The sequence below is a fragment of the Cervus canadensis genome, chromosome 4 (genome assembly GCF_019320065.1).
Source record: "Cervus canadensis isolate Bull #8, Minnesota chromosome 4, ASM1932006v1, whole genome shotgun sequence".
Classification (NCBI taxonomy): domain Eukaryota; kingdom Metazoa; phylum Chordata; class Mammalia; order Artiodactyla; family Cervidae; genus Cervus; species Cervus canadensis.
The window spans coordinates 53,547,571-53,562,735 of NC_057389.1; the positions used below are offsets into that span (position 1 = coordinate 53,547,571).

The 15,165-nt window shown below is 39.9% G+C and overlaps 1 protein-coding gene across 1 annotated transcript in view; it reads right to left on the reverse strand.

Moving 5' to 3' along the window:
• KCTD16 (potassium channel tetramerization domain containing 16) overlaps positions 1-15,165 on the reverse strand; it is a 286,438-nt gene that overhangs the window by 265,275 nt on the left and 5,998 nt on the right. The window lies entirely within an intron of this gene.

Below are 15,165 nucleotides of genomic sequence, written 5' to 3' on the forward strand. Positions count from 1 at the left end.
GTGCTTAATAAATCTATGCTGGTGAATGATTTGGTAGGCAAATGACACAAAGCATCTGACCTGCCTCAGCCACTTTTAATTAACCATGGGGTAGAGGTAGGGCAACATACCACACATAAACCATTATGTATGTCATGTGGGTAAGAGAGATGAGCCTTGCAAGCCAGATTAAAATCGCAGTACTGATGCCTCTTAGGTTTGGAATCTTTGACTTATTTACTAATTCTTGGCCTCAATTTTTCTTTCTAAAATGAAGGACACAGAGTTGCTACAAAGTTGAAATAACTTAATTCTTGGTGCTTTCAGTACCAATACAGATGATCTTTGAATTCTCTCAAATCCTCTCTTTCAATAGTCACATTTTCCACCTTCCCTCAGCCAGTCTCTTCCAGAGTCAAACCCTGAATTATGTCATTAATAATTGTTTGACCCTCTGTAAGTTCAGTTTCAAACATCTTACCATCTTCTCCTAGCTTTCCAGCTCGTTTTCTCCAATACAAGATTCTAACAACCTTTGACTCCACAGGGACCATCGGTGCATTGATCCTACATCTTTTTATTGTCCTTCATCTCCCTCATGTCCTTGCTGCACTTCTTAGCAACTTAAATTCAATAGCCAATCATTTTAATAACTTTCTTGCTTACATTTTCAACTCTTTTTGCCTGCACTTTGCAAAACCTCACACTTGCTGGTTATGATCAAATCTGGGTCTGCTCTTCACCTGCTCCTGTGCAGTTGGATGTGGCTGAAGAAAAATGCACAGCCATGCTGAATAATATCACTTTGAATTCACAGCCAGTTGCTTCAATTGAGTCCTTAATGCTGCCAGTCAATACTTCCCCCTAGTTCATTCACTCTCCCACAGCACTAAAGAACTATTTAAAACATCTCCTCACTCTTTAAATCTCACTTACTTCCTTCACCATCATCAGTATTTCAGTTTCTTATTTTATTGAGCAAACAGAAGTAATACAAAGAGAAATCAACAAGCTCCCACCAAAGCATTCCAATTGTGTCTGTACCCAAATGCTCCAGTACTATTTGCTTTATATATATTATATACATATATATACACACATACATAAATGTGATTGTATGTACATATACTATTTCGATATCTATTATATATCTAATATGTATTCATACATCTTGTTACTCTAAGTGAACTGTCTAGGCTCATAACAAAGAATAAACTCTATATGCACTCAATTATATTCTGTCTTACTTATCCAAGGATATCACTCCAACTGTCTCTCCTCTCTCTCCTGTATTGTTGAATTTTCCTTAACTCCTGAATCCTTCATGCATGAATGCTAAGCCACTTCAGTAGTGTCCGACTCTTTGCAAACCCATAGACCGCAACCCGCCAGGCTCCTCTGTCCATGTGATTCTCTAGGCAAGAATACTGGAGTGGGTTAGCCATGCCTTCCTCCAGGGCATCTTCCAGACCCAGGGACTGAACCCATGTCTCTTACATATCTGCATTGGTAGGTGGGTTTTTTACCACTAGTACCACTGGGAAGCCCTGAATTCTTCCTCTGTGTGTGCTCAATCCCTTCAGTTGTGTCCAACTCTTTGCAACCCCGTGGACTGTAGCCTGCCAAGCTCCTGTCACCATGGGATTCTCCAGGCAAGAACACTGGAGTGGGTAGCCATGCCCTCCTCCAGGGGATCTTCCGATCCAGAGATCGAACCCGTATCTCCTGCTTCTCCTGCACTGCAGGCAGATTCTTTACCACTGAGCCACCAAGAAGTCCCAAATCCTTCCTACCAGCATACAAATATACTTTTTCTTCTACCACATTAAAAAAAAAATTTGATCACATTTTCTGTTCTACCATCTAATTTCTATATTCCATCTTATAGAAGAGATCTGTACTCTAGCAACAAACCAATATATCTTAACAATTAAGAAGGATTTACAATCTTAGGAGTCAAACAGACTTGACCAAAGTCTGAATCTTAATTTTATTATTTACTAGCTGTGAACTTGGGTAAGGAGCTCCCAAGGTCTCAGTTTTCTTCTCTGTAAGAAAAAGTAATCCTCAGCTCCTAAGGTTATTCCAAAGGTTATTCCACTGTCACATCTCTAAAGCACTTGTCATAGTGTCTGCCATATGATTTGTGCTCAGTCAGTGACATCTATAATTTTAGAGCACAGTTAAATGAAGAAAAGCAAAAACCAAAAGAAAAGGAGGACAGCGAGAGGCTATACTTCCCTATATCTAAGGTTTCAGGATTTTCACCAAGATTCAAAAGGAAAAGGGGTTGTAAGGGTCAACTGGTTTTAACATCAAGAATCAATTTTTCTTTTTACTTTTTGTTTCTAACTTTGCTGTTATATATGTCTAGACTTCTAAGGTATAGAAAACTGCTAGTAACATAAAGTGGTTATACTAATATTAGAGTCTTAAGGAACTCTCCTCAAATGCAAAACTAGTAGAGCTGGTAAAAGAAGAGCTCAGTTTCAGTATACTTCATGATTTAAACAGAGTTTCAGGTTAGTCAGAGGTTCACGCGTAACTGTGCCTTTTATCTGGAGATGAAGAATGCCTGCCAGAGCATTCGGATTCACCTTCTATTGGACTAACTCACTCATCTCGATTTGCTACAGATTCAAGAACCAGAACTTGCAAATATGTCTTTGTATTTTAATTTTTAAAGACACATGCTTATTTATTTATTTAGCTTAGGTATTTGGTAGCATGGAGGAAGACAAGGATAAATCTCTCCTATTCCATTCCAAATGTTTTTGACTTCTTTTTAGTACTATGAAATCTTGTGCCTTTTCATATCTGTGGTACCTAAGAAATCAAAATCTTAAAAATAATGCTGTGTAGGAGTCCCTGGGAGAAGAGATCGTATCCCAGGAGTTTTGTGTGGGTAACTGAGGACAGATTTGCAGATTTCAGCTCAATCTGGTTTAATTTTTTTTTAAGCTGTATCATAGGAAAATCTTGTTCATAAGGCTTGAAATTTAAAGAGGAGAGAAGAAGGGAAGTCAGCCCTGTCCAGCACCTTCTGCCACCCCACTGTCTGGTGGAGGCTGTATGTGGGCTTCTCACTTAATCTTGAGAGTCGGTTTCCTTGAAGAGTTGCTTTTGACAGTTCAAAAAAGATAGGACTGCCATCTGGTATTTCAGTGGCGTTTCACGACAGTTAAGAGTGCAGGAATTGGGGTCAGGGTAGCCGGGATTTGAAATCTTGCTCGCAGCAATTATGAGATCACTGTGACTTGGGTGTGTGGGGTAGGGAGAATTGTTATAAAGTTAAGCCCCATCACCCACCCTTGATCTCCATCACTCCACCTTCACCTTCACTCTCGATATGAGTGAATGAATTCTGCTTGAACTTCATACTACTAGGTTTTTCCCATACAGAAATTTTGAAGGAGCCACTAACAGTGACCTGGAGCAAGTCAAACCTCTCTAAGCCTCAATTTTTTATTGTAGAGGTTTCATGAGGATTACATGAGGAACACTTGACAAAATACCTGACATCAAGTTCAGGTATAAAAGATAGCTATGATTATGGTTAGCAATTCAGAATTTAAATATATGCCACTGCAGACCTATATTTTATTTCTTTCTGCTCAGGAGGACTTCAGCAGCAAATTAAGACAGCAATTATTTGATTACATTGCATCTGGTTGTTTGGAAGAAAACTTGTTTTCCCATAAAAGGAAGCAAATTACCAAGGCAAATCACAGACTATAAACAATATGAAAATACAGCTATGATAAAAAGAAAGTGTTCCTACTGTTTTTATATGGAAGACTATCACTGCTATGAGGGATTATTTGCAAATACCCCCAAAATAGATTTTTTTGTTTACAATTAATTCTTCACATTAGGATGGAAAGCAGAGATTTTACCATGGTCCCTTAAGTTCTTTGGAGGATATATACATTAATAAAATAACATACTAACCTCAGGTTTTATTCACAATATATAAAACAATTCCAGACTACTAGGTGAAAGCATATAAAGTCAGTTGTAATGACCATTTTCCATGCTTTCAATAGTAATAACTCCCACTGTTTATGTTCTACAAAAAAATAAAATAAAATGGATAATTAAGGTAACCTTCTCTGTACTGTAACAAATTAAGAGGTAAAATTAATTTACTTTTGTTCTTTACCTTTTTTAATAACTGCCTTTCTGCAATCCATCCTTCATTTAGACTTGCCCTTAGAACTAAACATAAGTCAATGAAAATTTTAAAAGTAGAAAGGAAGAACTTCCCTCATGGCCCAGTGATTGACAATCCACCTTCTGGTGCAGGGGATGCAGGGTCAATCCCTGGTTGGGGTACTAAGACCTCACATGCCTCGGGGCAACTAAGCCCATGTACCACAAGTACCGAAGCCCATGCAGCCTTAGAGCCCATGCTCCGCAACAAAAAAAGCCCACTCACCACAACTAGAGAAAGCCCATGTGCAGCAGCGAAGATCCAGCTCAGCCAAAATTAAATAAGCAAACTTTTGAAAAACCAGATAAAAAGCAGAAAAGAATACACAACTAATAAACCTGACCAAAAAGGTAAAAAGCTAATTTTTCAATAGATAAAAATTCACCATATGTTTAAAATGTCCAAGTTAGAGTTTTCAAACAGCTACACTGACCCCTTGATGCTATGGTCAGTGACTCAGTCATGTCTGACTCTGTGACCCCATGGACTGTAACCCGCCAGGCTCCTCTGTCCATGGAATTTTCCAGACAAGAATACTAGAGTAGGTTGTCATTTCCTAATCTAGGGGATCTTCCCCAACCAGCAATCAAATCCATGTCTCTTACGTCTCCTGCATTGGCAGGCAGTTTCTTTACCACTAGCACCACCTGGGAAGCCCATACCTATACCTACACGTATACCTATGCGGCCGCTGCTTAGTCACTTCAGTCGTGTCTGACTCTATGCGACCCTATGGAGTATGGCCTGCCAGGCTCCTCTGTCCATGGGATTCTCTAGGAAAGAATACTGGAGTAGGTTGCCATGTCCTCCTCCAGGGGAATCTTCCCAATCCAGGGATCGAACCCAGGTCTCCCACGTTGCAAGTAGATTCTTTACCATCTGAGTTACCAGGGAAGCCTCATACCTATACCTATACTTATATCGTCAGTTGCTTTCACCATGAGAGGTAATCCTACTATTATAATTTCACATGGTAGGGTAGGGAGGATAGAGAAAAAATAAGTTAATGCCTCCTACACAACCAGACACTGTGCTAGGGGCTATGGATACACAAGAACAGGACAAATAGAGTTCCTAGCTCCTGCCCCCATGAAGTTTATAGTCTACTGAGAAAAAAATTAACAAGTAAAGCAAGCAAATATTTACACATGTGAACAGTGCTATGACAGAAACACAGAGCTGAATAGAGAATGATGAGGAAGCCCCGGCTCCTCCAGCTGGGATGGTGACAGAAGGCCTTTCCAAGGAAAAATTATTAAAGCCTGACCCAGAAAGGCAAGAGGCAGAAGGAAGAGTTCACAAATGCAATGTCTCAAGGCGGGAGACTGACCGACCTGTTATAAAAGCTGTCAAAAGGCCATGTGACTGTGCTGTGGGCGGGCCAGGGCCTGCAGAAGCAGCAGGAGAGGTGAGCACAGCAAGGGAACTTCAGGAATGTGTTACGGGGTGTGTTTTCCCTCTTGTTAAGACAATGGATTAAAAAAAGAAAGAAAGAAAATGGATAGCATCAGTCCAGAGGGAAACCAGTGAGAAGCAGCCTGATTTTTGTTTGAGAAAACACAAGATCAGCTCCATCAGATCCACATTTTCTCAGTTTATTCTGAATGCAAACATACCTATTCATAAGACGAATTCAAAAGAGCTAGAAACGAACTAAGACAAGCAAACAAGATGGCATGACTTTGGCTTAATCCTCACAGTACCACCATGAGAGAGGCTTCTGTGTTCCCCTTTTAGAGATGAGACGAATGTTCTGAAGGGTCAAGACGTAAGATACTCTCCCAAGGGTGCGCTGGTAGGAAGGAACAAAACTAAGGTTTTCATCCAGATGTATCTGATGCCATTACTGTGCACAATCATATTTTCACTGTCATTCACAGGGTGCACATCCATGGTTAAAAGTAAGTATCAAGTAAAACCGGTATTATCATTCATTTCACACTTCATTCATTTTATATTTCACATTTTATATCTTGAAGTTTTCTTTTAAATTTTACATTTAATTTCTTTAAGATAAAATTAACACATTATTTCTTTAAAATGTGGTGTTTTAGGGAATTCCTTGGTGGTCCAGTGGTTAGGACCCCACAGTTGCATTACCAAGGCCCAAGTTCAATTTCTGTTTGGGGAACTTAGATCCTGCAAACAGTGTAGTCCTGCCAAAAAAAAAAATTAAAATGCGGTGTTATGAATTTATTGATCCCACAAATGCTTATTGAGCTCCTCCTGTGTGTTCAGCACTGGGGTAGTTACTGAAAAAGTTATGTGTGAGACTGACAAGGCAAATCAGTAATCCTTAAAGTTAAAATAATAATCTTGACATCATTTTGAGAATCATTATAAAAGGAGACTATAAATATAATTATAAAGTATCTTTAGAGTTGATTACTGTTCATCTAAGGCTATCATTTGGCTTCTGATTTTGCACATATACTTTCACAAGACAAGGTTTGATGGAAGGGAGAAATGAAGAGTTTAAAAACGAAGATATTGGTTCCTGGAGTAATCAAAATCATTCATACTGGAAATGATGGAATTAACTAAATGAGAAATGGAGCGATAGCTAATGATTTTCAGATACTCCTAAGCCATCCTAGGATAGAATTTCTATGAGTCCATCAGTCAGCTAGTATCTTAAAGTCAACAGATACATTAGGATTTTAGCATTTTCTCCTCTAAGCATTAATATAAAATGTGGTTGGATTTCCTGACACCCCAAGTTCAGATTAGAAGTTTCCTCTCTACCCTTTTATCAATTTACACTTCTTTATCGCATGAGATTGAAATTGCCCATTAACTAGTTCAATCTCTCCTTAAACTACATGCTCCATGAGAACACTGATGACCAAATGCATCTCATTTACAGGTGAATCTCTGGAACTGTGTGCATGCTCATGTGCATAGTAGGTGTTTGAAATATATTCTAGAAGGAATGTCAGGGAATGAGCCCAGGTCTCCTGTGTCTCAGGCAAATTGTCTACCATCTGAGCTACCAGATGTGCACTAGGTTATATATAAAGAATGGGTTGCCTCCTATTTTCACCCATGTAAGTAGTTCACAATCACATATTAGATACACTCAGAATAAAAAGTTGCTGTAAATGGGGATAACTGGGGCTTCCTAGGTGGCACTAGTGGTAAAAGAACCCATCTGCCAATGCAGGAGATGTAAGAGATGCAGGTTCAATTCCTGGGACAGGAAGATCCCCTGGAGAAGGAAATGGCAACCTACTACAGTACTCTTGCCTGGAGAATCCCGTGGACAGAGGAGCCTGGAGGGCTACAGTCCATGGGGTCGCAAAGAGTCGGACCCAACTGAAGTGACTTGGCACACACACACAAATGGGGGTGCGGAAATTATCAGAACTTTCTGCTTCGGAATGGAACTGATGAATACAAGTAGAAAAGTATGAATTTCTTCACATGGGGTAGTTTTTAAATGGGTCACACGGTAGCAGACTCCAGAGAACTCTTGTTATTGTTCAGTATCTAAGTCGTGTCTGACTCTGCAACCCATGGACTGCAGCACTCCAGGTTCCTCTGTCCTTCATGATCTCCCACTCTTTATTTCCTTTCAAAGTCACACAGTACAGCTACTCAGTGTGAAGCAAATGTCTTGTTTTCACTTCTGGAGCAATTTAAATGATCTTATTGTCAGGGGCATTATTCAGTAGCCATTTTCTATCACCGTGAAGGAAAATTCTCTCTAGGCTAAGATTCCTAAAAGGTTATTCTAATCCTTCAATGACTGAATATGTAATTTAAATTATATTCTTAATTTTAAATTCTACCATATATTCTCATAGATTCTGAAAAACCACACTGAAAATAGGGTGGGGAGAAAAGCCATTATTAATGACTTGCATTATGGAATAGCGAAGGGAAGAAAAGAGTTACTGGAATTGGAAACTTTTTGAAGCGTTTATTTTTATGTTTATTCAGATTCAATCAAAATCAGTAGCTTGAATTTCCTCTTTAAAAGTCACTTCTAGATGCTTTTGTTTGTTTTTTTATTTTTTTTTAACAGTCATAGAATCAACAGACTGGACAGAGTATCCAGGAAGACTATTTTTTTTTTTTTTTTTTTTTCTTCTACTTTCTTTCTTTTTTTTTTTTTTTTAAATTTTTTATTTAGTTGGAGGCTAATTACTTCACAACATTTCAGTGGGTTTTGTCATACATTGATATGAATCAGCCATAGATTTACACTTATTCCCCATCCCGATCCCCCCTCCCACCTCCCTCTCCACCCGATTCCTCTGGGTCTTCCCAGTGCACCAGGCCCGAGCACTTGTCTCATGCATCCCACCTGGGCTGGTGATCTGTTTCACCATAGATAGTATACATTGCTGTTCTTCTGAAACATCCCACCCTCACCTTCTCCCACAGAGTCAAAAGTCTGTTCTGTATTTCTGTGTCTCTTTTTCTGTTTTGCATATAGGGTTATCATTACCATCTTTCTAAATTCCATATATATGTGTTAGTATGCTGTAATGTTCTTTATCTTTCTGGCTTACTTCACTCTGTATAAGGGGCTCCAGTTTCATCCATCTCATTAGGACTGGTTCAAAATGAATTCCTTTTGACGGCTGAGTAAAATTCCATGGTGTATATGTACCACAGCTTCCTTATCCATTCATCTGCTGATGGGCATCTAGGTTGCTTCCATGTCCTGGCTATTATAAACAGTGCTGCGATGAACATTGGGGTGCACGTGTCTCTTTCAGATCTGGTTTCCTCAGTGTGTATGCCCAGAAGTGGGATTGCTGGGTCATATGGCAGTTCTATTTCCAGTTTTTTAAGGAATCTCCACACTGTTTTCCATAGTGGCTGTACTAGTTTGCATTCCCACCAACAGTGTAAGAGGGTTCCCTTTTCTCCACAGCCTCTCCAGCATTTATTGCTTGTAGACTTTTGGATAGCAGCCATCCTGACTGGTGTGTAATGGTACCTCATTGTGGTTTTGATTTGCATTTCTCTAATAATGAGTGATGTTGAGCACCTTTTCATGTGTTTGTTAGCCATCTGTATGTCTTCTTTGGAGAAATGTCTGTTTAGTTCTTTGGCCCACTTTTTGATTGGGTCATTTATTTTTCTGGAATTGAGCTGCAGGAGTTGCTTGTATATTTTTGAGATTAATCCTTTGTCTGTTTCTTCATTTGCTATTATTTTCTCCCAATCTGACGGCTGTCTTTTCACCTTACTTATAGTTTCCTTTGTAGTGCAAAAGCTTTTAAGTTTCATTAGGTCCCATTTGTTTAGTTTTGCTTTTATTTCCAATATTCTGGGAGGTGGGTCATAGGACTATTAAAAAGAATCAAGTGAGTTATTTACAGGAAGGACCTGTATCTTGTCATTCTCAGAGGTCCTTGAAATTACTTAGTAACATTTCCTTAGCATTGCCTGGGTGACGGGAGCTGTCACCAGCACTTTCTATATAGCAATCCATTCAATTCTCGTAACCACACTGAGGCAAGTACCACTGTTACCATCTCCATTTTCCAGGTGAGGAAACTAAAGCACAAAGTCAAGTGATTTGCCAGTGATCAAACAGGTAGGGATTCAAATTCAAACAGCCTGGGCTCCCACACCCAGGCTCTCAACCACCATTTCACTTTGCCTCTGCCTCTGATCACTAAGGAGCTAAGAATGGAGGGAGAGAGGAAGTAGAGTCCCTTGGCAGTAAGAAGATTAAGAAGGCCAGCTAGTCATCCTCACAGCACACTTTGCATTCTAGCAGATCCCTCTCAATTTTGCAGCACTTTTCTGAATCCCAAGTCTCTCCTTGGGTTGTTCCTTAAACCCTGGCTCCACCCCAGCTTCAATTTGCTCCTGCTTGGGTGCATCAACTAAAAGGAAACCACAGGAGACTTCGCTGCTGGTAAGTGTTTTTCTCAGTTCCCTGGAGCTAGAATGTCTGTGTAGGTGCTAAGAGCTAGGCTAAGCACTTTACATACAAAATGGAATTCTCCCTGAAAGATGCACTGCCCTTAGGACTCATGGCAAGTCAGGAAATGCCATCATTATTACTAATCACACCAGAGCAATCACACCATCACTGCTCTCCAGTTCTTCCGTTAAGAGATGATGTAATGGTAGATTCAAGACAGTGGCATGTATGACCATAACAGAAGTCTGCTCTGTGACGACCTAAAGGGGTGGGATGGGGGAGGGGTGGGTGGGAGACAGGCTCAAGACGGAGGGGATGTGTGTATACTTCTGGCTGATTCATGCTGTTGTACAGCAGAAAATACCACAACATTGTAAAGCAATTAAAATATACATATTTTATATATACATATATATACATATATATAAGTGCGTGCTCAGTCACTTCAGTAGTATCTGAATTGGCGACCAAGTGGACTGTAGCCTACCAGGCTCCTCTGTCCATGGGATTCTCCAGGCATGAATACTGGAGTAGGTTGCTGCGCCCTCCTCCAGGGGATCTACAATGGGCATTAATTTCCTTCTTTAAGAAATATTTATGGAGTGCCTACAATTTTGCAGGTTTTTGGCCAGATGTATCACAAGGAATGTGACTGACAGTTCCTACCTTCACAGAACTTGCTATCTAATGTTACAGAAACAGTTAAATAAGCAGTAATGCAGCATTATTTGTGTCATGGTAAAAAAGGGATTGGGGGCAGAAGGAGAAGGGGACGACAGAGGATGAGATTGTTGGATGGCATCACCGACTCAATGGACATGAGTTTGAGTAAACTCCGGGAGTTGGTGATGGACAGGGAGCCCGGGTGTGCTGCGATTCATGGGGTCACAAAGAGTCAGACACGACTGAGCGATTGAACTGACTAACTAACTAAAAGAAAATAGGGGCCTTTGGAGCAAATATAAGAGGTACCTAATCTAGATGTGATGGGCTAGAAAAGCTTCCCATAAGAGGAACCTGTAGATTTGGGACCTGAAGTACTTAATCAAAGCAGGTGGAGGCATCGTTCCAGGCAGAGGGAACATGATGTACAAAACTGAAGAAGCAAGTGTATAACAGCATTCAGGATCTGAGGTTAAAAATGCAAGGGATGGGAGGGCAACAGAAAAGGCAAGGGACAGAAGCAGAAGTCATGTCACGAACAGCTGTGATTCATGTTAGTGAGTGACATGGTCAGACTCACACGTTAGAAATCTCACCATATCTGCAGCAGGAAGAAAAGACCCAAAGGGGATCACACCAGACATGGATGGGAAGGACAATTTTATTTTCTTTTTAATAGTCTAGAAAAGCAATACTGGTGGCCTGGGCCAGAGTAGCATCAGTGGAGACGGGAAGAAATGGATGGATTTTAGGTGGATGACAGAAAAGAACTAATAGAACTTGGAGTTTGGAGAACTGGTAAGGGAGAAAGAAGAGCCACTCAGGTTTTATTCTTCCCTGGGGAACTGGGCAACTGATGAAACCATTTACTGAGATAAGGAACACACAGAGAGGTTTGGGAAACATATATAACAAGTTCAGTGGAGTTTCCACACAGTTGAACAAATCCAAGCATGCAAAATTAGAATAGCCAGTAGGCAAACTTTCCCTGGCTATTCTAAAAATGATTCTCTCTCCCAGTCAACAGGAGCCTTCTTGGTAGGTTCACTGCATCCCTGATGGTAACTCAGCCTAGTGACAAGAAGAGCAATGGAATACTAAGCAGTTCTAGGCCTTCCCTGGCGGTTCAGATGGTAAAGAATCTGCCTGCAATACAAGAGACCTGGGTTTGATCTCTGGGTTGGGAAGATCCCCTGGAAGAGGTCATGGCAACCCACTCCAGTATTCTTGCCTTGAGAATCCCCAGGGATGGAGGAGCCTGGTGGGTTACAGTCTATGGGGTCGCAAAGAGTCAGACACGACTGAGCATCTAAGCATAGCACAGTTATTATTAGATGACTAGAAAGGAAGACACGGGCCTGCTGTATCATCAGAATCAACTTGAACAATGGAGAGAATAGGTCCCAATTGTTATTTGCCTATATGATAATTATGAAAAAACGAACAATAAGAAGGTGTCCTTCCCTTACTTCCAAAACATATAGCATTTCAATCTGCCAAAGCAAATTAAAAATGGACTTGCCAGCAAATGAAACAATCGACAAAGGACTAATCTCCAAAATATACAAGCAGCTCGTGCAGCTCAATACCAGAAAAATAAACGATTCAATCAAAAAGTGGGCCAAAGAACTAAACAGACATTTCTCCAAAGAAGACATACAGATGGCTAAAAAATACATGAAAAGATGCTCAACATCACTCATTATCAGAGAAAATGAAATCAAAACCACAATGAGGTACCATCTCACTCCAGTCAGAATGGCTGCCATCAAAAAGTCTACAAACAATAAATGCTGGAGAGGGTATGGAGAAAAAGGAACTCTTTTACACTGTTGGTGGGAATGCAAACTAGTACGGTGTGGAGATTCCTTAAAAAACTGGAAATAGAACTGCCATACAACTTAGCAACCCACTGCTGGGCATACACACCGAGGAAACCAGAATTGAAACAGACACATGTACCCCAATGTTCACTGCAGCTCTATTTATGACAGCTAGGACATGGAAGCAACCTAGATGTCCATTGGCAGACGAATGGATAAGGAAGTTGTGGCACATATACAGAATAGAATATTATTCAGCTATACAAAAAAGAACACATTTGAGTCAGTTCTACTGAGATGGATGCTATTATACAGAGTGAAGTAAGTCAGAAAGAGAAATGCCAGTAGAGCATATTGACATATATGGAATTTAGAAGGATGGTAGCAATGATCCTATATGCAAGACAGTAAAAAGAGACAGATGTAAAGAACAGAATTTTGGACTATGTGGGAGAAGCGAGGGTGAGATGATTTGAGAGAATAGCACTGAAACATATATATATTACCATATGTAAACTAGAAGACCAGGGCAAGTTTGATGCATGAATCAGGGCACACAAAGCCAGTGCTCTGGGACAACCCAGAGAGATGGGGTGGGGAGGGTGGTGGGAGGGGGTTTCAGGATAGGGGGACACATGTGCACATGTGGCTGATTCATGTTGATGTATGGCAAAAACCACCACAAGGTTGTAAAGTAATTAGCCTCCAATTGAAATAAGTTAATTAATTTTTAAAAATAAATTTAAAAAGAAATCAAGATAATAAATAAATAAATAAAAATGGGCTTTCCAGCACTTGTGAAGATTTCTTGCAAGAAATTCTGAACTTGAATCTGATCAAGCCTTATAATCTGCTGTTTAGCTCTAACAAATTTATAGAAAATGCAGGGGTAAGAAAAAATGTGTCACTGACATCACAGAGATCATAGAGATGGATGAGCAAAACCCAGAGTGCCGGACATTTAACATGACAAATAGCTTGGTTTCTTCAAACAAATAAACTGAAAGAAAAAAAAGGAAAGAAAGAAGGAGAGAGAGAAAAAGTGTGAAGGGGGACAGGAGGAGGGAAGGGAGAAATAAAAAGATTTAAGATTTTTGCCACTTTGTGGTAATGTCATATGCAGTATTCTTTTTCTTTTATAGATAGCAATAAAAGATAATAAACAGGGACTTTCCTGATGGTATGGAGGATAAGAATCCAGCTGCCAGTGCAGGGGACACAGGTTCGATCCCCTCTTCTGGGAAGACTCTACATGCCTCGAAACAACTAAGTCCATGAGCCACAATTACTGAATCCCCATGCCTAGAGTTGTGCTCTGCAACGAGAGGAACCATTGCAATGAGAAGCCCAAACACCACAACTAGAGAGTAGCCCTCACTCACTGCAACTAGAGAAAAGCCCATGCACAGACACAGAGACCCAGTGTCTCCAAGAATAGATAATTGTTAAAAATAAATTTTTAAAACATAATGGATGTACCTCATTTGACTCTTGATTCAAACAAGACAACTTTAAAAAAAATACTGAGAGAATCAAAGTTTGCACACCAACTAGATATCAGAAGATATTAAAGTACTATTTGTTTTGTATGATGATGTTACCTTGATGCATTTTAAAATTCATTTTAGTTTAGAAACATATAGTTTTTAATGGATGAATGAATGATTAACACCTGAAATTTGTTTCAAAATAATCCAGTGCAGACAGAAGAAAAAGTAGGTAGGGATATATATGAAACAAGATTAGTCTTGTAATAATCACTGTAAGTTTTGGAGCTGGGTGTTTCTATATTTGAATGTTTGAAAATTTCTATACTGAAATGTTTTAGCTGACTTGCCAAGAAATGCAGTATTTGAGGAAAGCTACAGCAAAGTCCAAAGAAAAGAGCAACAGTCAGCTGTGATGCAGAGATTGAACATCACCTCTTCTTTCAAAAGAACTGTTTCTGTGCATGGAACCGGCACTCTCTCCTCTGTCCAGTCACTCCTCTCCATGGTTTGTGCTCGGAGGTGTTCCAAATGGAGCGCAGCAGCATTTTCTCTGTTTATGATTCCTTTGAGAAGATCCAAATCTCTTCAGGCTGTCAGAATCATTTGGTCTTCTCTTTCTAATCATATATATACCTACTCATACACACACACACACACACATATGTTTTAACATATCAAGGGACTTGGGGGAAATCAGAGTTCTCCCCCTTTTTTCTCACATACTGACATTTCTCGTGCTGCCAATTTCATTCAGGGAGGCCAGAGACTTAGGAAGAAACTACTCAAATCATCTCTCACAAAGAATCAGGCTCAGGTAACATATCCCTTTTAGCATGAAAGTGAAAACAAATGACAGAATATTTTACTAACATGCAGGAGAAGAAGGGGTCGACAGAGGATGAGATGGTTGGATGGCATCACCAACTCAATGGACATGAGTCTAAGAAAACTTCAGGAGATGGTGAAGGACACGGAAGTCCATGGCGTCTCAAAGAATCAGACATGATTTAGTGACTTAACAACAACTAACATGTTTGTAGTACTATTACATTTAGTCCAATGGTCAGAGAACAGCATCTTAAAGAGACAAGAAAAAAATGATACCCA